Below are 24,401 nucleotides of genomic sequence, written 5' to 3' on the forward strand. Positions count from 1 at the left end.
TCCCCAGTGTGTGATGTACCCCTTCCTGTGTCCATGTGTTCTCATTGTTCAATTCCCACCTATGAGTGAGAACATGCGGTGTTTGGTTGTTTGTCCTTGCGACAGTTTGCTGAGTCAGTGTGGCGATTCCTTAGGGATCTAGAACTGGAAATATCATTTGACCTAGCTATCCCATTAGTGGGTATATACTCAAAGGATTATAAATCATGCTGCTATAAAGACACATTCACATGTATGTTTATAGTGGCACTATTCACAATAGCAAAGACTTGGAACCAACATAAATGTCCAACAACGATAAACTGGATTCAGAAAATGTGGCACATATACACCATGGAATACTATGCAGCCATAAAATATGATGAGTTAATGTCCTATGTAGGGACATGGATGAAACTGGAAACCATCATTCCCACTGTGATTTCTAAGTAAAGTCAGCCAGTCTTCCCCAGGGTTGCTCTATCCCAGGTGAGGATTCCTGCAGAACCACGCCACCTCAGAAGCTTTCGGTCTGTGTGTTTCTGAGGGGTTGTGATGAATCTTGGATGTCTGCATGTGTGCATGGACTTGTGTGTGTGTATATCTGTGTGTGTGTTTATGTGTGTATGCCTGTATGTGGAGTCTCCTTAAAGAAATATGGCTAATGCCTTTCAGCGCTTCTTTTTTTTTTAAGTCTCCCAAACCTTCTGTGGCCTGTATGTGTGTCTCTGCTTGGCCTGTGGTGCTCGGTATTGCTTATTTTTCTGTGGGTTATGAATCTGCAGTGAATTGGAGGCATGCCAAGACCTGCCAGCATCCAAAACACCTCCCCATGTAAAAATAGCAACTATTACAAAAGAAGAGAACACCACAACAAAAAACAGACATCTCCCAGGGTTTCATTGTCTTGTGTCCAACTCCGGGAGAGATGCTTATAGTCCTATTCACAGGGCCTCTTGAACTCACCTCAAGTTTGGTTTCCAGCTGAGCAGGTGTTTCACGTCATGAAGCAGGTGTTTCACCCCAAAGATTATTTCACACTCCTCCACTATCTAGTGATTTCATGATGGAACATAGTGTGTGAGCAGCATAAGGTCAGAAAACGGTTAGAATACAATCACCTGAGGGATCGATGGGGTCCCGCAGCTTCACCTGCAAAAAAAAATGAAGACAGATGACACAGAAGTTGCTTTCAACTCCATCTCCACATTCCCTTCTTTGCAGAAGCAGTCCAGACCCTGGCCCCGTGTTCAGGTGGAAATACTTCAACGTGCAAAAATTTTGAAGTGCAAATTGGAGCCATCCTGAAAACTCTCGATTGACGGTTTTCATGCCAGAGCCAAATGGGAGTGGAATAGATTGATGGTAGATGAGATGTAGCCTCCAAAATTTCCTCTTCTTTTCTTGACTTCCATATTCCTTATTGGCCAAGGCCTTCTTGGGTCTGGCTGAACAACTTCCACACTAAACATTATCCAGTTCACATAGCACAACTCTGATGGGAATCCATTGTGTGAGTGTTTCCTTCTAAACGCTCTCACATTGTAACGACTGAGCAGCTTTGATATATTTAAAACCGTAAAATCCCATTACATCTGCCAAAAAGGAAACTCCTGTTCTCCCACTTCTACCAGAGGACTGCATGATTCCTGTAGCATGAGAAGCAGGCAGCTGTGTCTGGATTTTTCTTAGTAATCTAGCCTCTGTCATTTCATCTGCAAGTCCATCTAATTCTGGAGGGGCTCTTTCATTGGTCTGTTGCTGGATGGAACTGTCTCTCACCAAAGATTATATAGCTGCCAGGGATTTCAGAGAGCAAAAGGGACTTCAGCTAAGATAATTGCATTCCAGGTTGTGGGTCATTGTCTCATTGTGGGAACTGAGGTTGTTTCCACTTTGCAGGACACTTTTTGGTCCTCTGACAGGAATCATTGAACATTGCTTAAATTACAGCAGCTCATTCCTCAGGCCTGCCTTGATTTTTCTGTGCTTTCCTGGGAAATCCACATTGTCCCATATCTGCACTACTGGACACCCTTTTCAGGTTGCCATGTCCACAGATGGCCTCTGAGACACTGCCTCAACCCCTTTTCAGGTTGCCATTTCCACACTTACTTTGTCATGGTTCCTGCTTTTCCCAGAGATCCCCTGAAAGGCCCAGAATGAAGGGAGGCAGTGAGGTCAAGAGCCTGGCCATCTTTTGCTGACACCAGATTCTGGGTTCTCAGGTTGAAGATACAATCTGGAGGGGTAAATAGAGTTTCCCATCTTCTCCTGCAAAAAAGATGACACAGAATGTGCTTCAAACTGTATACCTGCATTACTTTAATTGCACAAGCAGGCCACATCATGTCCCAGTGTTCAGGTGGGATTATTACAACCTGCAGGGAACATTTGGACTGAAATGTTTGCTGGCCAGGGCAGCAAACTTTTGATTTGAGAACCTTCATACCCCCAGTGAAATGGGAGTGGGATGTAATGATGCTGAGTGGGATGTGTTCTGCACACTTGTCTCTTCTATTCCTGAATTCCATGTTCCTCAACAGCATATAGTTTCCTGGGTGTGGCTCCACATCTTTCACATTAATCAATTCACAGTTCACTGAGGACGACCCTCATGGAAATCCATTGCGTGACTGTTTCCTTCTAAACACCGTCATATTTTAGATGTTTAGATGTTTTAATGACTGGGCTAAAATTTCCTTTGGCTTGACTGAGAAGCAGACCTCTGTGGAAGTGCATTGGCAGTGTACTCTCACCTGCTGTTAGGGTTCTGTGTCTTCGTTTGTATGTGTCATTTTTTGTGTGTGTGTGTTGTGTAGGTATGTGTGCCTGTAAGTGAAGTCTGCTTAAAGGAATGTGGCTAACACATTTCAGTACATCTTTTTTTTTTTTTTTTTTTTTTGTCTCCCAACTTTTTGTGGTTTGTCTGGGCATCTCTGCTTTGGCTGTAGGGCTCCTTGGTTTTTATTTCTGTGTAACATGATTCCATAGTAAAATGGCAGGCGAGCCAATAGTTGCTGGCATCCAAATCACCTCCCCCTTCAAAAAATAAAAATAAAAAAGCCACTCTTCTAGAAAGAAGAGAAGCACACCACATTAACAAACAGACATATCCTAGTGTTTCATTGTCCTACAGCCAGCCCAGGGAGGGACACTAGCAGTCATGTGAGCAGGGCCTTTGAATTTAACTCAGATTCAATTCCCAACTGAGCAGGTGTTTCATGTCCTAAGGGGTACTTCTCCATCATCTTGGAATTTCATCCTGGAACAGAGTGTAAGCAGCAATAATGTCAGATAGGAGTGATAATACAGTTTGATGAGGAGTGGATGGGATCCCACAACTTCACCTGCAAAAAAAAAAAAAAAAAAAAAAAAAAAAAGACCAATAACACAGAAAGTTCTTCCAACACCACTGCACATTCCCTTAATTGCACAAGCAGTCCACACCATGGCCCAGCATTCAGGTGGGAGTCAACATGCAAAGAATATTTGGAGTTCCAATTGGGGCCATCCTGGCAAACTACCAATTTGAGGGCTTTTATACCAACAGCCAAATGGGAGTAGAATGCATTGATGCTTGGTGGGATGTGACCTCCATACTTGCCTGTTTTATGCTTCACTTCCATGTTCCTCATTGACCTAGGGTTTCCTGGGTCTAGCTCACTGACTTCCACACTAAACGTTTCCCTGAACACAGAGAACGATTAACATGACATTGTGTTGCCTGCAAGGTTTCTTCTAAACACTGTCATATTTTAATGTCTAGGCAGCTTTGATACTTTTAAAACATTAAATTCTTGTTACAGCCACCAATAAGGAAACTCTTGTTCTCCCACTTCTATCAGAGGGATTAATTATTCCTGTAGGGTGAGAATCACGTAGCCCTGTTTTTTTCCTGGCAATCTAGCCTCTGTTTCATTTCATCTGCATAGCCTCTTGATTGTTGATGGTCTCTTTCACTGGGCTGCTGCTGAATGTGAATGCCTCTCATCTCTGATTATTTAGCTGCCAGGGATTTCAAATAACAAAAGGGGTTCTGGGTAAGCAGTCTGCACTCCAGTTTGTGGGCTGTACTTTTGTTGCATAAACTGAGGTTGTTTGCATTTTGCAGTAGGCTCTTGGGTCCTTTGACAGAAATCAATGAACATTGCTTGGACTCCAGCACAGCAGAGCTCATTCTCTCAGGCAAGCCTTGATGTTGTTCCTTTGCTTTCATGGGGATTCCACAGTGTCCCTCAACAGCACATTGCACACTTTTCTCAGGGTTGCCATTGCCACTGAGGGCCAATGAGGCACAGTCTTAACTTCATCTCCTCCTGTGAGGGGCCATTCCGAGCTGTGAGAACACTGCTCCAACTTGGAGTGTATTTGTGGTTTTTTTTTATTGTTTGTTTCTTTTTCTTTTCTTTTCTTTTTTTTTCCCCAGAGAGCCCCTGAGAGGCCCAAAATGAATGAAGTCAGTGAGTTCAAGAGCCAGGCCATTTTTCACTGACATGTCTCTGGGGTCTCAGATATGATTCCAGCAAGCAAAAAACCCTCGATAATAAGCCAGACTATATTTCAATCCCCATGGGACCCGATTCTTGCACACAGCCTATTTCAGGAGTAGAGTCAGAAGAGCAGTTTCCAGCGAACACATCACAATCCCAAAATGCCTTCTACTCCAGTGGGAGCGGACCATGGAGATGGCCTGAAAAGGTCATGAGATTGAGACTTTTAGGGTTCTGCAGTGGGTTTTCACAGGCAGCCTTTTTCCCAATGCAACCTTGGCTCTGCCTGTAACATTTTTCTTCTGCTTAGGCAGGCTGACCAGATCTGATTGTGAGCTTTGGCTAGAGCCACAACGAATGTCACCGATGTCTAGCGACAAGTCCCTTTGGCTTGGCAGAAAAGGAGACCTGGGTGGAGATGTGTGAGCAGTGGACTCTCATCTGTCCTCTCTGTGGGATCCATGGGATATTTCAATGAAGCATAGGGCAGACATGAGTCAGCATGAATAAACCTCTAGCACAGTCCCAGGAGTAAACCCTGACATCCTTAAAGATGCTAAATGATCTCCATTTATTCTCAAGACTGCCAAAGTGTTGCAGGTTGTCTTTTTGAAGTTGTTCCACTGTGATTTCTATGTACAACACATCTGTGTTTCCCCGGGTTGCTCTCTTCCAGGTGAGGCTTCCTGCACAACCACACAGCCTCAGGAGCTGCTGGGCTGTGTCTTTCTGTGGGGTGTTGTGAGTATTAGATATCTGCGTGTGTGTATGGTATTTTGTGTTGCTGTGTGTGCTTTTGTGTGTGTGTGTTCCTGTAACTGGAATCTGCTTAAAGAAATTCAGCTAATGCACAACAACGCTTCCTTTTTTTGTCTCTCAACTTGTGGTGGCCTTTCTATGTGGCTCTGCCTGGGCTGCAGGGTTCTGTGTTCTTTATTTATTTATTTATTTATTTATTGTGGATCATGAATCTGCTGTGAATTGAGAGGCTAGCTGAGACATGCTGGCATCCAAATCATCCAAAAAAATCCTCTTACCAAAAAATCCACTGTTATTAAGAAGGGAAGCCCGCCACACCAAACAGACAAACAAACAAACAAAAAAACAAAAAAACATATATATGATATATATGTATCTACAAGTGTTTCATTATCCTGTGGCCAACTCAGGGAGAGACACTAGCAGTCCTCTCCTCAAGGCCCCTTGAATTTACCTCGAGTTTGGTTCCCAGCTAAGCTGGTATTTCAAGTCATGAGGGGGGATCCCTCCATTACCTTGGGATTTCATCCTAGGACATAGAGTGTGAGCAGCAACAAAGTCAGAGAGGGGAAGGATAGAGTCTGGTGAGGGGTGCATGGGTCCCACAACTTCACTTGCAATTAAAAAAAAACCTAGGACACAGGAGCAGCTTCCAACACCATCTGCCCATTCCTTTAATTGCACAAGCCATCCACACCATGACCCAGTGTTCAGGAGGGAGTATTTCAATGTGCAAGGAACATTTGTCATGCAAATTGGGGTTATCCTGGCAAATTCCTGATTTCAGGGCTTTCAAACCTGGAGCCAAATAGAAGTAGAATGGATTGATACTGGGTGAGATGTGGCCCCCACATTTGCCTCTTCTTTTCCTGACTTCCATGTTTCTGGTCAGCCTAGGTTTTCCCGGGTCTGGCTCAGTGACTTCCACAATAAATATTTCCCAGCTCCCTGCTAACGACCCTCTTGGATATCTACTTCTTTAGTGTTTCCTTCTAAACACTGTTACGTTTTAATAATTGGGCACCCTTGATACTTTTAAAACTGTAAATTCACATAACAACCACCAGCAAGGAAACTTCTTCTCCCATTTCTGTTGGAATGCTTCATAATTCCTGCAGGATTAAAAGAAGGCATCTGTATCTGACTTTTGCTATGTTTTATTTTCATCTGTCCAGTCCAGTCTTTTTATTGTGGAGGGTCTCTTTCATTGGTCTGTTGAGGGATGGGACTGCCTCTCACCAAAGATTTCCATCATCACAGACCTCCTTTGAGACACTGTCTAAACAACTTCTGCACCTATGAGAGGCCAGTACAGGGTGTGAGAATTCTGCACCCCCTTTTACTTGCCTTTGTCATGGTTCCTGCCTTTCCTAGAGAGCACCAGTGATGCAAAAAAGGAAGGGAGGCAGTGAGGTCAAGAGCCTGGCCATCTTTTGCTGACACCCACCTCTGGGATCTCAGCTATGATTTTATCACCCAAAGAACCCTCAGCAACACACCAGAGTATATTCCAATCTCCATGGGGCTTGATTGTTACAAACAGCCTCTTTTGAGAATGGAGTCAGAAGAGCAGTTTCCAGTGAATAACTCAGTCTTGAAACGCCTCCTTCTCCAGTGAGACATGACCACAGGAATGGCTCAAAGGGGACCTGAGGTTGAAATATTTATGGGTTTTGCAGTGGGTTTTTGCATGCAGCATTTTTCTAGATGCCAAGACTGCTCTGATAGTATAATTTTCCTCTATTTAAGCATGCTGACAGCTCTGACAGCCAGGAGCCTGAGCCAGCATCATGAATGTGCATGTGCTGGTCTCAGGGCACCAGGCCTGATTGTAAGCTCTGGCTAAAACCACAATGAATGTCAGTGTTGAGTAGCCTCAAGACCCTATGTCCTGGCAGAAAAGGAGACCTCCCTGGAGGTATGCAAGTGGTGGACTCTCACCTATCTTCTCCGTGGGATCCATGGAATAATCCCATGATTTTAGGATAGGGCAGATGTGAGCCAGCCTGAAGAAACTTCAAACACAGTTCCAAAAATGAATCACAAAATTTCTAAGGATTCAAAGTGATCTGCAGGATTCCTCAGGCCTGCCAAATGTTGTAGGGGTGAATCTTTTTGAAAGTTGCCCCACAGCCACGCAACCTCAGGATCTGTGGGGCTTTGTGTTTTTGTGGGAGTGTTGCAAGTGTTTGATGTCTGCATGTGGGTGTGGCATTGTGTGTTAGTGTGGGTGTGTGTCTGTGTGTTCCTGTATGTGGAGGCTGCTTAAAGTTATGTGGCTAAAGAACTTAGGCACTTATTTTTTTTCTTGAGTCTCCTAACCTTTTGATGGACAGTCTGTGTGGCTCTGTTTGTGCTGCATGGCCTGTGTTCTTTATTTTTCTGTGAATAATGAATCCGCAGTAAATTGGGAGGTAGGCCATACCTGCCAGTGTACAAGTCACCTCCCCCTGAAATAAAAGCTACTCTTCTAGAAAGAAGAGCAGCAGTCCACAACAAAAAACATACATCTACCAGTGTTTAATTGTCCTGCAGCCATTCCAAAGAGAGACACTTGCAGTCCTGTCCACAGGTCCCCTGGAATTTTCCTAAAATTCAGTCACCAGTTTCTTCAAGTAGAGGGAGCAATCCTCCATTGTCTTGACATTTCATTCTGGAACATACAGTGTGAGCAGCAATAAGGTCAGATAGGGGTGAGAATACAACCTTTTGATGGTTGGATAAATTCTGGCAACATCACCTGCAAAAAAAAAAAAAAAAAAAAAATGAAGACAACACGGAAGATTCTTCCAACCCCATCCCCACATTTTCTTATTTGCAGGAGCAGTCCACACCATAGCTTGTTGTTCAGGTGAGAACACCCAACATTCAAGTAACTGTGGAGTGCAAATTGGGGCCATCCTGGCAAACTCCCAATTTGAGGGCTTCCATACCCAGAGACAAATAAGAGTGGAATGGATTGATGCTTGGTGGGATATGACTTCCAGATTTGATTCTTCTTTTCCTCACTTTCTTTTTTTGACTTTCATATTCCTCTTCGGCCTATGGTTTTCTGGGTCTAGCTCAACAACTTCCACACTAAATGTTTTTCAGTTCACAGAGCATGACCCTCATGTGAATTCATTGCATGAGTGTTTTCTGCTAAACATTGCCACCTTTTAATGACTTGGCACTTTTGATACTTTTAAAACCGTAAATTCCTGTTACAGCTGCCAACAAGGAAACTCTTTTTCTCTCACTTATATCAGAAGGCTGCATGATACCTGTAGGATGAGAAGCAAGAAGCCGTGTCTAGCTTTTCCTTGTAATCTAGCTTCTGTTTCATTTCATCTGCAAGGCCTCCTCATTGTTGAGGGGCTCCTTCATTGGGCTGTTGCTGGATGGGACTGCAGTGGGTCTCACCACAGATTATTTACCTTCTAGGGATTTCAGACAGCAAAAGGTACTTAGGGTAGGTTGGCTGCTGTCCAGGTTGTGGATAATTTTCTCATTGTGGGTGCTGAGATTGGTTGCACTTTGCAGGAGACTTTTAGGTCCTTTGATTAGAATCATTGAACATTGCTTGGACTCCAGCACAAGATAGCTCATTCTCTCAGGCAAGAATTGATTTTTCTTTTCTTTCATTGGGAAGCCAAAGTGCCCCTCAACAGCAGTACTGAGCACCTTTTTCAGGAGTGTCATGACTACAGACAGCTTCTGAGATACTGTCTAACGCTAATCTGCCCCGTTAGTAGCCAGTCTGAGGTGTGAGAACATTGCTCCACCTTGGACTTGCCATTACCATGGTTCCCTTCCTTTCCAGAGAGCCTGTGCAAGGCCCAGGATGAAGGGAGGCAGTGAGGTCAAAAGCCCCTCCATCTTTCACTGAGCCCCACCGCTGGAGTCTGAGGTATGATTCTCTCAATCAAAGAACCCTCAACAACCCACCAGACTATATTCCTATCCTTGTGAAACCCAATTCCTGCACACAGCCTCTTTCTGGTATAAAGTCAGAAGAACAGTTTCCAGCAATCATCTCACTCTTTCATAATGCCAGGTCCTCATGCTGTACTCGCACATGGAGATTGCCCTAAGGGGTCCTGAGTTTGAAAATTAAAGAGTCTCTCAGTGGGTTTCTCAGGCAACTTTTTTCTGAAACCTGGGCGTTTCCACCAGTACAAGTTTTCTCAGCTTAGGCAGTCTGACAACTCTGACAGCTGGGTACCTCATCCTGCCTTACAAATTCACATGCACTAGTCTCAGGGCATCAGACCTAATTGTGAGATATTGCTTGCATCACAGTGAATGTCCCGTTGCCTAACGACAAGTCACTGCAGCTTGCCGAGAAGGAGAACTCCGTGGACATGGGCCGGTGGTGAACTCTCGCCAGTCTTCTCTGTGGGATCCAGAAGATATTCCCATGATGCTAGGAGAGGGCAGACATGAGCCATCCTGAAGAAACATCAAGCACAGCCTCAGGAATAAACCATGAAATCCCTAAGGATTCAGAAAGATCTGCAGGATTCTCAGGCCTGCCTAGAGGTTGCAGGGGTGAGTCATCTTGAAACTTGCCCCACTGTGATTTCTAGGTACAGCCTGCCTGTATTCCCTAGGATTGTTATCTCCCAGGTGGGGCTTCCTTCAGAACCACACAGCCTCAGAGCTGTCAGGCTGTGTTTCTCTGGGAGTGTTGTGAATATTGGATGTCTGAGTGTTGGTGTGACATTGTGTGTTTGTGACTCTGTGTGTTTGTGTGTGTGTGCCTGTAAGTGGAGTCTGTACAAAGAAATGTGGCTAAATGGAGGACTAAGGCAAGCAGATCATGAGCTTAGGAGATGGAGGCAATCCCGGCTAATATGGTGAAAATCCGACTCTAATAAAAAAAAGAAAAAAAATTAGCCAGGCATGGTGGCAGGACACCTGTAGTCCCAGCTACTGGGGAGGCTGAGGCAGGAGAATGACATGAACATGGGAGGCGGAGCTTGCAGTGAGCAGAGATTGCACCGCTGCACTCCAACCTGGGTGACACAGCAAGACTCTGTCTCAAAAAAAATAAAAAATAAAACAAATATGGCTAAAGCACTTCAGTGCTTCTTTTTTTTTTTTTTTTTTTTTAAGTCTCCCAACTGTTTGATGGCCTGTCTGTGTGGCTCTGCTTGGGCTGTAGGGATCCATGTTCTTTTTGTTTCTGTGGGTCATGAATCCAAGGTGAATTAGGAGGCATGCCAGGACTGGCCAGTGTCCAAAGCACCTCTCCCTGCAAAAAAATCCAATCTCGTAAAAAGAAGAGGAGCAATCCAATCCAAACAACCGACATCTCCCAATCTTTCATTGTCCTGCAGCCAACCCAGAAAAAGACACTAGCAGCCCTGTTCGCAAGACCTCTTGAATTTACCTCAAATTGGGTTCCCAGCCAAGCAGGTGCTTCATATCATAAGGGGACATTCCTCCATCGTCTTGAGATTTCATCCTGGGACATAGAGTGTGAGCACAAATAAGGTCAGATAGGGGTGAGGATACATCTTCACCTGCAAAGAAGAATGAAGACAGATGACACAGAAGCTGCTTCCAATTCCATCCTCGTATTTTCTTAATTGTACAACCAGTCCACACTATGGACCATTGTTCAGGTAAGAGTACTCTGGAGTGATGTAAACACTTGCAGTCCAAATAGGGATAACCCTAACAAACACCTGATTTGAGGGCTTTCATACCCAGAGCCAAATGGGAGTGAAATGAATTGCAGCTGGGTGGGATGTGGACCCTACAATTGCCTCTTCCTGACTTCCATGTTCGCCTTCGACTAGAGTTTCCTGGGCCTAGCTCAACGACTTCCACAATAAATGTTTCCCAGTTCACAGAGAATGACCTTCATGGGAATCCATTCCATGAGTATTTCTTTCTAAACCCTCTTATGTTTTAATAACTTGGCAGCTTTGACAATTTTTAAACTGTAAATTCCTATTACAGCCACCAACAAAAAACTCTTATTCTCCCACTTTTATTGGAGGGTGCCATGATTCCAGCAGGATAAGAAGAAGGAGGCCGTGTCTGGCTTTTGCCTGGCAATCTAGCCTCTGTTTCATTTCATCTTCACGGCCTTCTCACTGTGGACGTGCTCTTTCATTGGGCTGTTGCTGGAAAGGACTGCATCTCCCCAGAGATTATTTAGCTGCCAGGGATTTAGACATCAAAAGGGACTTCTGGTAGGCTGGCTGCACTCCAGGTTTTGGATCATGTTCTCATTGTGGAGGCTGAAGTAATTTGCACTTCGCAGGAGGCATTTGCGTTCTCTCACCAGAATCATTGAACCTTGTTGAACTCCAGCACAAGACAGTTTGTTCTCTCAGGTGAGCCTTGATTTTTCTTTGCTTTCATGGGGAATCCACAGTGCCCTTCAAAAGCACTACTTAACACCCTTTTCAGGCTTGCCATTGCAACAGACGGCCTCTTAGGCACTGTCTAAAACTCATCTGCATTGGTGAGTGGCCAGTCCCAGGTGTTAGGACACTACTCCACCTTGGACTTGCCTTTGATGTTTTTCCTGCTTTCCCCAGATAACCCCTGAATGACCCAGGATGAAGGGAAGCAGGGAGGTCAATAGCCCAGACATCTTCCCCTGACACTTCTGGCATCTCAGATATGATTATATCACCCAAAGAACCCCTAAACAATACACCAGACTATATTCCAATCCCCAGGGGATTTGATTCTTGCACACAGCCTCTTTCAGAAATGGAGTCAGAAGCACAGTTTCCAACTACCACCTCACAGTCTTGAAATGCCTCTTTTTCAGTGGGGACTGACCACAGAGACAGACAGAAGGTGCCCTGAGGTTGAGGATTTTAGGGTCCCACAGAGGGTTTTTGCAGGTAGTCTTTTCCCCAATACCAGGCCAGCTCTGCCTGTATCACTTTTCTCTTCCTAGGCAGGTTGACAGCTCTGACAGCCAAACACTGGAGCCTGCCTCATGAATGTGTATGCACTAGTCTCAGGGCACCAGGCCTGCTTGTGAGCTCTGGCTAGCATCACAATGAAAGTCACCATTGCCTAGATACAAGTCTCTGCAGCTCAGCAGAGAAGAAGACATCCATTAACGTCTGTTGGCAGTAAACTCTCACCTGTCTTCTCTGTGGGATCCACAGGATAGTCCCATGATCCTAGGAGAAGACAGATGTGAGCCAGCCTGAATAAATATCAAGCAGGCCCCAGAAATAAGCCACAAAATTTCTAAAGATCCAAAAGGATTTGCAGGATTACTCAGGCCTGCCCAGACATTGTAGGTGTTAGTCATATTGAAATTTGACCCATTGTAATCTCTCGGTTCAGCCTGCCTCTGTTATCCGTGGTTACTCTCTCCCAGACAGGACTTCCTGCGCAACCACGAAACCTCAGGAGCTTCCGGGCTGTGTATTTCTGTGGCGGTGTTGTGAGTGTTGGATGTCTGCATGTGTTGTGGCATTGCCTGTTTGTGTGTGTGTGTGTGTGGGGGGGGTGTAAGTTGAGTCTGCTTACAGGAATATAGCTAACGCACTTCAGCACTTCTTTTATTTTGAATCTCAAAACTTTTTGGTGGCCTGTCTATGTGGCTTTGTTCAGCTCTGGGGCTCCATGTTCTTTGTTTTTCTGTGGATTATGAATCCACAGATAATTGGGAGGAGGGCTGAGACAACGTTGGCATCCAAATCATGTCCTCTGGAAAAAAAAAAAATCCTTTTAGAAATAAGTGGAGCACACCACACCAAAAAACAGACATCTCATCTCCCAGTGTTTCATTGTTTTGCAGTCAACCCAGAAGGGGACACTAGCAGTCCTGTCTGCAGGGCCCCTTGAATTTATCTCAAATTTGGGTCCCAGTTGAGCAGGTGCTTCATGTCGTGAGGGGGCACTCCTCCATCTTCTTGGAATTTCCTTATGGGACATAGAGTGTGAGCACAAATAAGGTCAGATAGGTGTGAAGATACAATTTGTTGAGGGGTGGATGCCATCCCGCAAGTCACCTGCAAAAATAATGAAGACGGTTATCAGAGAAGATGCTTCCAACTCCATCCCCGCATTCCCTTAATTGCACGATGAATCCAAACCATGACCTGGTGTTCAGGTGCGAGTACTCCAGCATGGAAGGTACAGTTGGGGTGCAAATAGGGTCCATCCTGGCAAACTCTCAATTTGAGGGCTTTCATGCCTGGAGCCAAATGAGAGTGCAATGGATTGATGCTGCATGGGATGTGGTCTCCACTGTTGACTCTTCTTTTCCTGACTTCCATGTTCCTCGTCAGTCTAGGGTTTCCTGGGTCTGGCTTAATGACTTCCACACTAAACCTTTCCCAGTTCACGAGGAGCCACCCTCATGGGAGTCCATTGCATGACTCTTTCCTTCTAAAAATTGGATGTTTTAATGATTGTATAGTTTTGATACTTTTAAAACAGTAAATTCTCATTACAACTGCCAACATAGAAACTCTTGTTCTCCCACTTTCATTGGAGCGCTGTATGATTCCTGTAGGATGAGAAGCAGGAGGCCATATCTGGTGTTTGCCTAATAATGTAGCCTCTATTTCATTCTATCTGTGTGGCCTTCTCATTGTGAAGGGAGCCTTTTATTGGGCTGTTGCTTGATTGGACTGCCTCTCACCACAAATTATTAGCTGCCAGGGATTTCAGAGAGCAAATGAGACTTCAATTAGCCTGGCTGCACTCCATGTTGTGGGTTGCTGTCTTGTTGTTGGGGCCGAGGTTGTTTGCATTTTGCAGGAGGCTTTTGAGTCCTCTGAAAGAAATGATTGAACATTGCTTAGACTCTAGCGCAGGGAAGCTCATTCTCTCAGGCAAGTCTTGATTTCTCTTTGCTTTCACGGGGAATGCACAGTGCCCCTTAACAGCACTACTGGACACCCTTTTCAGGCTTGCCATCACTACAGACGGCCTCTCAGAAACTCTCAACCTTATCTGCACCCATGAGAAGCTAGTCCAAAGTACTGCTCCACCTTGGACTTGCCTTTGTCGTGGTTCTTTCCTATCCCAGAAAACCCCTGTGACCCCTAGGATGAAGAAGGCATGAGGTCAAGAGCCTGGCTATCTATCACTGACACGTGCATCTGGTGTCTCAGGTATGATTCTATCACCCAAACAACTTTCAACAACACACTAGACTACATTCCAATCACCATGGAATTAGATTCTGTCACACAGCCTCCTTCGGGAATGGAATCAGAAGAGCAGTTTTCTGTGACAGGTTCACAGTCACAGAGCTTCTTTTCCACAGAGCCTGACCACAGAGATGGCCCGAAGAGGACCTGAAACAGATTTTTGGGTCCCACGGTGTGTGTTCGCAGTCAGCTTTTTTTCTGATTCCAGGCCAACTCTGCGTCTACTATTTTCCTCTATTTAGGCAGGCTGACATCTCTGAGGTCCATCCGCCCGAGCCTGCCTCATGAGTGTGCATGCACTAGTCTCAGAGCACCAGGCCTGAATGTGATCTGTGCCTAGCATCTCAATAAATGTCGCCTTTGTCTAGCAACAAGTCCCTGCAGCTTGTCGGAGAAGGAGACCTCCGTGGAGGTGTGTCAGCCATGGACTTTCGGCTGTCTTCTTTGTGTGATCCACGGGTTAGTCCCACAATTGTAGGAGAGGGAAGAGTTGAACCAGCCTGAAGACAGGTGAAGCACAGCCCCAGAAATAAAGAATGTAATCCCTATAGACCCAAAAGGATCTGCAGGATTCTAAACACCTGACTAGACATTGTAGTGGTGAGTCTTTTTTTTTTTTTTCTTTTCTTTTCTTTTTTTGAGATGTAGTCTGGCTCTGTCAGCCAGGCAGAGTGTATTGGCTGATCTCGGCTCACTGCAACTGCTGCCGCCCAGGTTCATGCCATTTTCCTACAGGGGTGAGTCTTTTTGAAACTTAGTTCACTGCAATTTCTAGGTTCCACCCACCTGTGTACCCTGGAGTTGCTCTATCACAGGTGGTGCTTCCTACAGAACCACAGAGCCTCAGGAACTGCTGGGTTGTGTGTTTCTGTGGGAGTGTTGTGAGTATTGGAAGTCTGATTGTGTGTGGCATTGTGTGTGTGTGTTTCTGTGTGTGTGGCTGTAAATGGAGTCTGCTTAAAGGAATGTGGCTACTGCACTTCAGTGCTTGTTTTATTTTTTATTTTTTTATTTTTGGCTCACAACATATTAGTAGCCTGTCTGTGGCTCTTCTTGGACTGAGGGGTTCTGTGTTCTTTATTTTTCTGTCAATCATGAATCTGCAGTGAATCGTGAGGCAGTCCAAGACCCACTGGCATTTAAATCAACTCCCCCGGCATTAACAAGCCACTCTTCTACAAAGAAGAGGAGCACACAACATCAAAAAGAGAATATCTCCCATTGTTTTATTGTCCTGCGGCCAACCCGGGGAAAGACACTATCAGTCCTGCCCTCAGGGCTCCTTGAAATTACCTCAAATTTTGTTCTCAGCAGAGCAGGTGCTACACATGGTGAGAAGTCACTCCTCCATCGTCTTGGGTTTTCATGTGGGGACATAGAATGTGAGCATGAATAAGGTAACTTACGGTGAAAATACAATGTGGTGTGGGGTGGAAGGGGTCCCACAACTTCACCTGCAAAAAAATGAAAATGAAGACAGGTAACAGAGAAAGTGCTTCTGACTCCATCTCCACATTCCCTGAATTGCACAAGCAGTCCACACTATGTCCCAGTGTTCAGGCGGGAGTATTCGAACATGCAAGGAACATTTGAAATGCAAATTTGGGCCATCCTGGCAAACTCCGATTTGAGAGATTTCATACCCAGAGACAAATGGGAATGAGATGGATTGATGCTTATGGGATTTGGCCTTTACACTTGTGTCTTGTTATCCTGACTTTCATGTTCCTCATTGCCTAGGGTTTCCTGCGTCTAGCTCAACATCTCCCACACTAAATGTTTCCCACCTCACAAAGGGCAAGCCTCATGGGAATCCATTGCATGATAGTTTCCCTCTAAGTATTTTCTTGATTTAATGACTGGGCAGCTGTGATACTTTTAAACCAATAAATTCTCATTCCTGTGGCCAACAAAGAAACTCTGGTCTTCCCACTTCTATCAGAGAATGGCATGATTCCTATAGAATGTGGAGCAGGCAGCCATGTGTGGCATTTTCTGGTCATCTAGGATCTGTTTCATTGGATCTGCATGTCCTTTCTCATTGTGAAGGGGTTCTTCACGGGGTATTGCTGGATGGGACTGACTCTTACTACAGATCTATTGTCTGCCAGGGATTTCAGAGAGAATAAGGAACTTTGGGTAGGTTGGCTGCAATCCCAGTTGTGGGTTTTGGTTTCTTTGTGCGGTCTGATGTTGTTTTCACTTTGTAGGAGGGTTTGAGTTCTCTGACAGGAATCTTTGAACATTGCCTGGACTGCAGCACAAGTCGGTCAATTCACTTAGAAGAGTCTTGATTTTTCTTTCATTTAATGGGGGGTCCACACTGCCCATGAATAGCAGTAATGGACACTCTTTTCTGGCTTGCAATAGCCACGGACAATCTATGAGACCCTGTCTCAACTTTATCTGCACCAGTGAAAGGACAGTTTCAGGTATGAGAACACTGCTTTTCACTGGATTTGCCTTTGTCATGGTTCCTGCCTTTCCCAGAGGGCCCCTGCAAAGCCCAGGATGAAGAAAGGCAGTGAGATCAAGGGCCCAACCATCTTTCACTGACATCCACCTTTGGGGTCTCAGGTATGATACCATCACCAGAAGACCCCTCAACAACTCACCAGATTATATTCTAATACCCATGATATGCAATTCCTGCACCCAGCCCCTTTCAGGGAAGGAGTCAAGAGAGCAGTTTCCAGTGATGACCTCACAGTCTAGAAATGTCTTCTCCTTCAGAGGGACACAATTCCAGAGATGGCACAAAGGTGCCCTAAGTTCGAGATTTTGGAGTTCTGCAGTGGGTTATCACAGGCAGCGTTTTTCCTGATTACAGTTCTCCTCTATCTGTAACATTTTCCTCTGTTTAGGCAGGCTGACATCTCCTAGACCATGGTGCCCCCTCCTGCCTCATGAATGGGCATGCAGCAGTATCAGAGCACCCAGCATGAACTGTGAACTATGGCTAGTGTCACAATCAATGCCACCATTGGCTAGCAAAAATTATCTGTGGCTAGGCAGAAAAGGAGACTTCTATGGAGGTGCATCGGTGTTGGACTCTCACCTATCTTCTCTGTGGGATCCATAGGACAGTCTCATGATCCTAGGAAAGGACAGACATGAGCCAGCCTGAAGAAAAGTCAAGCAGAGCCCCAGCAATAAGCTATGAAACCCCTAATGATACAAAAAGATCTTCAGGATTCCTTAGGCCTGCATGGAGGTTGCAGGGGTGTTTCTGAAACTTGCCTCACCATGATTTATAGATACAGGTGAACTATTTTCCCCGTTGTTGCTCCTGCCAAAGTGGGCCTTCCTGCAGAACCATGAAACCCAGAAGCTGCCAGGATATTTGTTTCTGTAGGAGTGTTGGAAGTACTGGATGTCTTCGTGTCTGTGTGGCTTTGGGTGTGGGTTGTGTGTGTGTGTGTGTACGTGTGTGTGTGTGTGTGCCTTTAAGTGGAGTCTGCTTAAAGGAATGTGGCTAACACACTGCAGGGCTTCTTTTTTTATTGAGTCTCCCAACATTCTGGTGGCCTGTCTTTGTGGCTCTGCTTTGGCTGCAGAGCTCTGTGTTTTTTATTTTTTTATGTATCATAACTCCACAGTGAATTGGGAGGCTGGCTGGACCTTTCTGGGTCCAAATCATCTTTCCCTGCAAAAACAGCCACTCTCTAGAAAGAAGAGGATCACACCACACATCTCCCAGAGTTTATCCTTCAGGCAACCCAGGGAGAGACACTAGTAGTCCTGTCCACAGGGTCCCTTTTGTTTACCTAGAATTCAATTTCTTCTGAGTAGGTGTTTCACAGCATGAAGAGGCACTAATCCATCATATTGGGATTTCATTCTGGGTCAGAGAGTGTGAGCATCGGTGAGGTCAGATAAAGGTGAGGATACAATCTGGTGAGGGCTGAATGGAGACCTGCACCATCACCTGAGAAAAGGTGAAAACAATTGACATGGAAGGTACTTCCAACTACATCCTCATATTCCGTTAATAATCACAAGCAATGAACAACATGGCTTGGTGTTAACGTGAGATTAATCTAACGTGCAGGTAAAAATTGTAGTGCAAACTGGGGCCATCCTTACAAACTCCCAATTTGAGGGCTTTCATACTCAGAGACAAATGGGAATGGTATGGATTGATGTTGTCTCTTCTTTTCCTGACTTCCATGTTCCTTGTCGGTCTATGGTTTCCTGGGTCTGGCTCAATGTCTTCAAAACTAAGTTTCCCAGTTCAAGGAGGATGACCGTAATGGGATTCCATTGCGTGAGTTTCTTTCAAAACACTGTCACACTTTAATGACTAGGCAGCTGTGATATTTTTAAAACTGTAAATTCCTGTAACAGTTGCCAACAAGGAAATTCTTGTTCTCTTACTTCTGTAGGAAAGATGCATGATTCCTGCAGGATGAAAAGCAGACAGCAGTGCCTGATTTTTGCCTGGAAATCTAGGCTTTGCTTCATTTCTTCTGCATGTCCTTTCTCATTGTGGAGGAGGTCTTTAATTGGGCTGTTGCTGAATGAAAATGCCTCTTGCCACAGATCTTTTGGCTGTCAGGAAATTCAGGGAGCAAATGGGTCTTCAGGTAGACTGACTGTGCTCCAGCCTTTTGGTCATGATCTCTTTGGGGAGGCTGAGGTTGTTTGTACTTTGCAGGAGGATTTTGGCTTGTCTGACAGAAATCTTTAAATGTTTCTGGGATTCCAGCACAAGTAAGCTTGTTCTCTCAGGCAAGCCTAGATTTTTCTTTGCTATCATGTGTGGTCCACAGTGTCCCTCAACAGCACCGCTGGACACCCTTTTCAGGCTTCCAATCACCACTGATGGCCTCTGCATCACTATCTCAACCTCACCCGCACTTGTGAAAAGACAGCTCGAGGTGTGAGAACCCTTCTTCTCTTCGAGCTTGCCTTCATTTTGGTTCCTGCCTTTCCCAGAGAGCCCCTGTGAGGACTAGGGAGGCAATGAGGTCAAGGGCCCAGCCATCTGCTGACACCTGTCCCGGTGTCTCCTTTATGATTGCTTTACCCAAAGGCTTATCAAAACTTACCAGACTAATTACTAATCCCCATGGGATCTGATTCTTGCACACAGCCTCTTTTGGGAATGGATTCAGAAAAGCGGTTTTCAGCAACCATCACACAGTATCAAAATGCCTCCTCTTTCAATGTGACCTGACCATGGAGACAGCCAGAAGAGGCCTTGAGGTCCCTTGTTTTGCTTCTATTTGAACTATATTCCAATCTCCATGGGACCCAATTCTTGCACACAGCCTGTTTTGTGAATGAAGTCAGAAAAGTAGTTTTCCACTACCTCCTCACAGTTTGGAATAGCATCCTCTTCTGGTGGATCCCAACCACAGTGATGTCCCGAAGGGGACTTGGGGTCAAGGATTTTAGTTCCTGCCGTGGGTTATTTCAGGCACCCTTTTTGCAATACCCAATTAGCTCTGCCTGTACCAATTTCCTGTTTAGGCAGGCTGACAGCTCTTACAGCCAGGCACCAGAACCTATTTCGTTAATGTGCAGGCTCTACTCTCAGGGCACAAGTCCTCATAGACATCTCTGGCTACTGTCACAATAAATGCCACCATTGCCTAGTGAGAAGTCCCTGCAGCTTGACAAACAAGGTGACCTCCGTGGAGGTATGTCAGCTGTGGACTCTCACCTCTCTTCTTTGTGAAATGTTCGGGATAGTCCCATGATCCTAGGAGAGGGCAGACATGAGCCAGCCTGTGGAACCATGAAGCAGTTCCACAGCAATAAAGCACGGCATTCCTAATGATTTAAAATAACTTCATGATTCCTCAGGTCTGCCTAGACAGTATTGGGGTAAGTCATTTTGAAACTTGCACCACTGTGATTTACCAGTAAAGTCCGTCTGTATTACCCATGTTTACGCTCTCAGGTGGGACTTCCTGCAGAACCAGAGCCTCATAAGCTGTCATGCTGTGTGTTCCTGTGAGAGTGTTGTGAGTGTTGGATGTCTGCGTATATGTGTGGTTTAGAGTGTGTGTGTGTATGTGTGTGTGTGTGCCTGTAACTGGAGTCTGCTTAAAGGAATGTGGGTAACGTACTGCAGCACTTCCTCTTTTTTGAGTGTTCCAACTTTTTGGTGTCCTGTCTGTGTGGCTCTGCTTGTGCTGCGGGGCTCCATGTTCTTTATTTTCCTATGGATCATGAATCCACAATGGAGGAAGCTGCCTAAGACCCATCAGGATAAAAATCACTTCCTTCTTAAAAAAAAAACAAAAAAAACCCTTCTAGAAGAGCACCCCACCCCACCCAAGAACAGTCATCTCCCCATGTTTCATTGTTTTTCAGCCAAGCCAGGGAGAGGCACTAGCAGTCCTGTCTGCAGTGCTTCTTGAAATTACCTCGAATTTGGTTTCCAGACAAGCAGGTGCTTCAAGTCAGCGGCACACCTCTGCCTCTTTGGATTTCATTCTGCTACAGACAGTGTGAGCAGCAATAAGGTCAGATTGGGTGAGGACACAATCTGGTGAGGGGTGGATGGAGACCCACACTTTCACCTACAAAAAAGTGATGACAGATGACACAGAAAGTGCTACCAACTGCATCCCTGTTTTCCATTAATTACACAGCAGTCCACACCATGACCCAGTGTTCAAATTTGAGCACTTCAACTTGTAGGTAACATTTGGAGTACAAACTGGGGTCATCAGTGTGCATCTCGACACAGATTATATTACTGCCAGGGATATCAGGAATCAATAGGGACTTTGGGTAGGTTGGCTGAACTTCAGGTTTTGAGTCACTGTCTCACTGTGGGGGCTGAGTTTGTTTGCACATTGGAGGAGGCTTTTGGGTACTCTGATAGGAATCATGAAACATTGCTTGGACTCCAGCACAAGGCAGCTCTTTCAGGCAAGCCTTGATATATATATGTGTGTGTATATATATGTGTGTGTGTGTGTGTATGAGTGTGTGTGTGTATATATATATATACACACACACACACATATATATACACACACACATATATATATCAAGGCTTGCCTGAAAGAGCTGCCTTGTGCTGGAGTCCAAGCAATGTTTCATGATATGTATTTTTGTTTTTGCTTTCATGGAGAATTCCTAAATTGTACTGCTGTACACCCTTTTCAGGATTGCCATCACCCTAGACGACATCTGAAACACTGTGTGAACACTCATCTGCAGCTGTGAGAGGCCAGTCCAAGTTACGAGAACACTGTTCCAGCTGGGACTTGCCTTTGTCAGGGTTCCTGACTTTCCCAAAGAGCCCTTGAGAGGCCCAGGATGAAGGGAGGCTGTGAAGTCAACATTCCAGCAATCTTTTGCTGACACCTGCCTCTGGGGTCTCAGGTATAATTTTTTCACCCAAAGAACCTTTAACAACATACCAGACAATATTCCAATTCCCACTACACAGCCTCTTTCCTGAATAAAGTCAGAAGAGCAGTTTCCAGTGATTACCTTACAGTCTCTAATTGCATCCTGCTTCAGACAAACATGTCCACCAAGATGTCTCAAAGGGGCCCTGGGGTCAAAACTTTTGGGGTACCACAGTGTGATTTCATAGGCAGCATTTTTCCTGATACTATTCCAGCTCTGCCTGTACCATTTTCCTTTGCTTAGGCAGGCTGACAACTGTGGCAGACAGTTGTCTGTCCCAAGCCTGCCTCCCAAGCCTGCCTCAGGAGTGCAAATGCTCTAGTCTCTGTGAACAAGTTCTGACTGTGAGCTCTGGCTAGCATTACAGTGAATGTCGCCAATGACCAGCAACAAGTTTCTGCGGCTTAGCCAAGAAGGAGACCTCTGTGGAGGTACATCATTGGTGGATTCTCGCCTGTCTTCTCTATGGAATCCATGCGATAGTCCCATGAACCTAGGAGAGGGCAGACATGAGCCAGCCTGAGAAAACATCAAGCAGAGCCCCAGGAATAAACCATGAAACCCTTAAGTATTTAAAAAGATCTGCATGATCCCTGGGGTCAGCCTAGACATTGTAGGGTTGAGTGTTTTTGAAACATGTCTCACTGTGGTTTCTAGATATAGCCCACCTGTGTTCCCCGGAGATGCTCTCTCCCAGGTGGGGCTTCCTGAAGAACCAAGGAGCCCCAGGAGCTGCTAGGCTGTGTGTTTCTATGAAAGTGTTGTGAGTGTTGGATGTCTGTGTGTGTGTGGGGAATAATATTGTGTGTGTGTGTGTGCGTGTGTAATCTGTTTAAATAAATGTGGCTAAAGAAGCACTTCAGAGCTTCTTTACTATGAGTCTCCCAACATTTTGTTGGCTTGTCTCTGTGGCTCTGGTTGGGCTGTGGGGCCGGGTTCTTTATTTTTGTGTTTATTATGAATCTGTAGTGAATTGGAAGGTGTGCTGAAACACACCAGCATCCAAATTACCTCGCAGGAAAAAAAAAAAAAAAAAAAAAAGGCACTCTTATAGAAAAAGGAGGATCACACCACACCAAAAATCACATATCTCCCAGTGTTTCATTGGCCATGGACCAACCCGGGAGGAGACACTAGCAGTCCTGTCTGCGGGGCCCTTTGAATTTACCTCAAATTTGGTTCCCAGCCAAGCAGGTGCTTGACATTGTGAGGGGACACTTTTCTATATTTTGGGGATTTCATCCTGAGACAGAGTGAGAACAGCCATAAGGCCAAAGAAAGGTGAGGATACAATATGGTGAGGGGTGGATGGGGTACCACAAGGTACCACAACTTCACCTGCAAGAAAATGAAGAAAGATGAGATAGAAAGTGCTTCAAAATCCATTCCTACATTCTGTCAGGTGCCCAAGCAGTCCACCCATCACCTGATGTTCAGGTGGGAGTACTCCAACGTGCAAGGAACATTTGAAGAACAAATAAGGGCCATTCTGGCAAACTCCCAATTTGAGAGCTAACATGAATGAACCAAATGGGAGTGGAATGGATCGATACTGGTTCTGATGTAGCCTAGCACTTGCTGCTTCTTTTTCTGAATTTCCTGTTTCTCATAAGATTAGGGTTTCCTGGATCTGGCTCAAACACTTCAACACAAGGCGTTTTTCATTTCACAAAGAATAAACCTCCTGGGAATTCATTGTGTGAGTGTTTTCTTCTAAACACTGTCATGTTTTAAAGAATGGGTGGCTTAGATACTTTTGAAACGGTAAATTTTTGTTACAACTTCCAACAAGAAAATTCTTGTTCTCCTGCTTCTATCAGAGACTGCTTGATTACCATAGGATGAGAAGCAGACAGCCATGTCTGACTTTTGCCTGGTAATCTATCCTCTGTTTCATTTCATCTGCACAGCCTTCTCATTGTGGTTTTTCCACTGGGCTGTTGCTGGATGGGACTGACTCTCACCAGAGATTATTTTGCTGCCAAAGATTTCAGAGTGCGAAAAGGACTTTGGGTATGCCAGCTGTGCTCCAAGTTGTGGGTCATTGTCTCATTGTTGGGGCTGAGTGTGTTTGAACTTTGCAGGATGCTTTTGTGTCCTCTGACTGCAATCATTTAATATTGCTTGGATTCCAGCATAAGGCAGTTGTTCTCTCAGGCTAGCCTTGATTTTCTTTGCTTTCATGGGGAATCCACATTTCCCCTCAACAACACTACTGGACACTTTTTCAGGCTTTCCATTGCCACAGACGGCCTGTGAGACACTGTCTCGACCTCATCTGCACCCATCAGAGGCCAGTCCGATGAGTGACAAGTCAGGAAACTGCTCCATCTTGGACTTGTCTTTTTCGTGGTTCCTACCTTTCCCTGAGAGCCCCTGCAATTCACAGATAAAGAGAGGCAGTGAGTTCAAGAGCCCAGCCATCTTTCACTGGCTTTTCCCTCTGGTGTCTCAGGTATGATTCCATCACCCAAAGAACCCTCAACAACACATGAGACTATATTCCAATTCCCATGGGACAGGATTGTTGCACACAGCCTCTTTTGGGAATGGAGTCAGAATATCAGTTTCCAGCAACCATCTCACAGTCTCAAAATGTCTTCTCCTCCAGAGGGACCCGACAATGGAGATGGCCCCCTGAGGTTAATCATTTTAGTGTCTCGCA

At 45.2% G+C, this 24,401-nt stretch overlaps 1 long non-coding RNA gene across 1 annotated transcript; it reads left to right on the forward strand.

Annotated features, from left to right (window-relative positions):
- Positions 1-9,553: 9,553 nt before the first annotated feature.
- Positions 9,554-21,812, forward strand: LOC129138934 (uncharacterized). The gene is made up of 4 exons (XR_008542163.2): positions 9,554-9,761; positions 10,553-11,560; positions 20,684-20,835; positions 21,488-21,812. It is a non-coding gene; the product is annotated as an uncharacterized LOC129138934 (long non-coding RNA).
- The last annotated feature ends 2,589 nt before the right edge of the window (positions 21,813-24,401 follow it).

The sequence above is a fragment of the Pan troglodytes genome, chromosome Y (genome assembly GCF_028858775.2).
Source record: "Pan troglodytes isolate AG18354 chromosome Y, NHGRI_mPanTro3-v2.0_pri, whole genome shotgun sequence".
NCBI classification, from domain to species: domain Eukaryota; kingdom Metazoa; phylum Chordata; class Mammalia; order Primates; family Hominidae; genus Pan; species Pan troglodytes.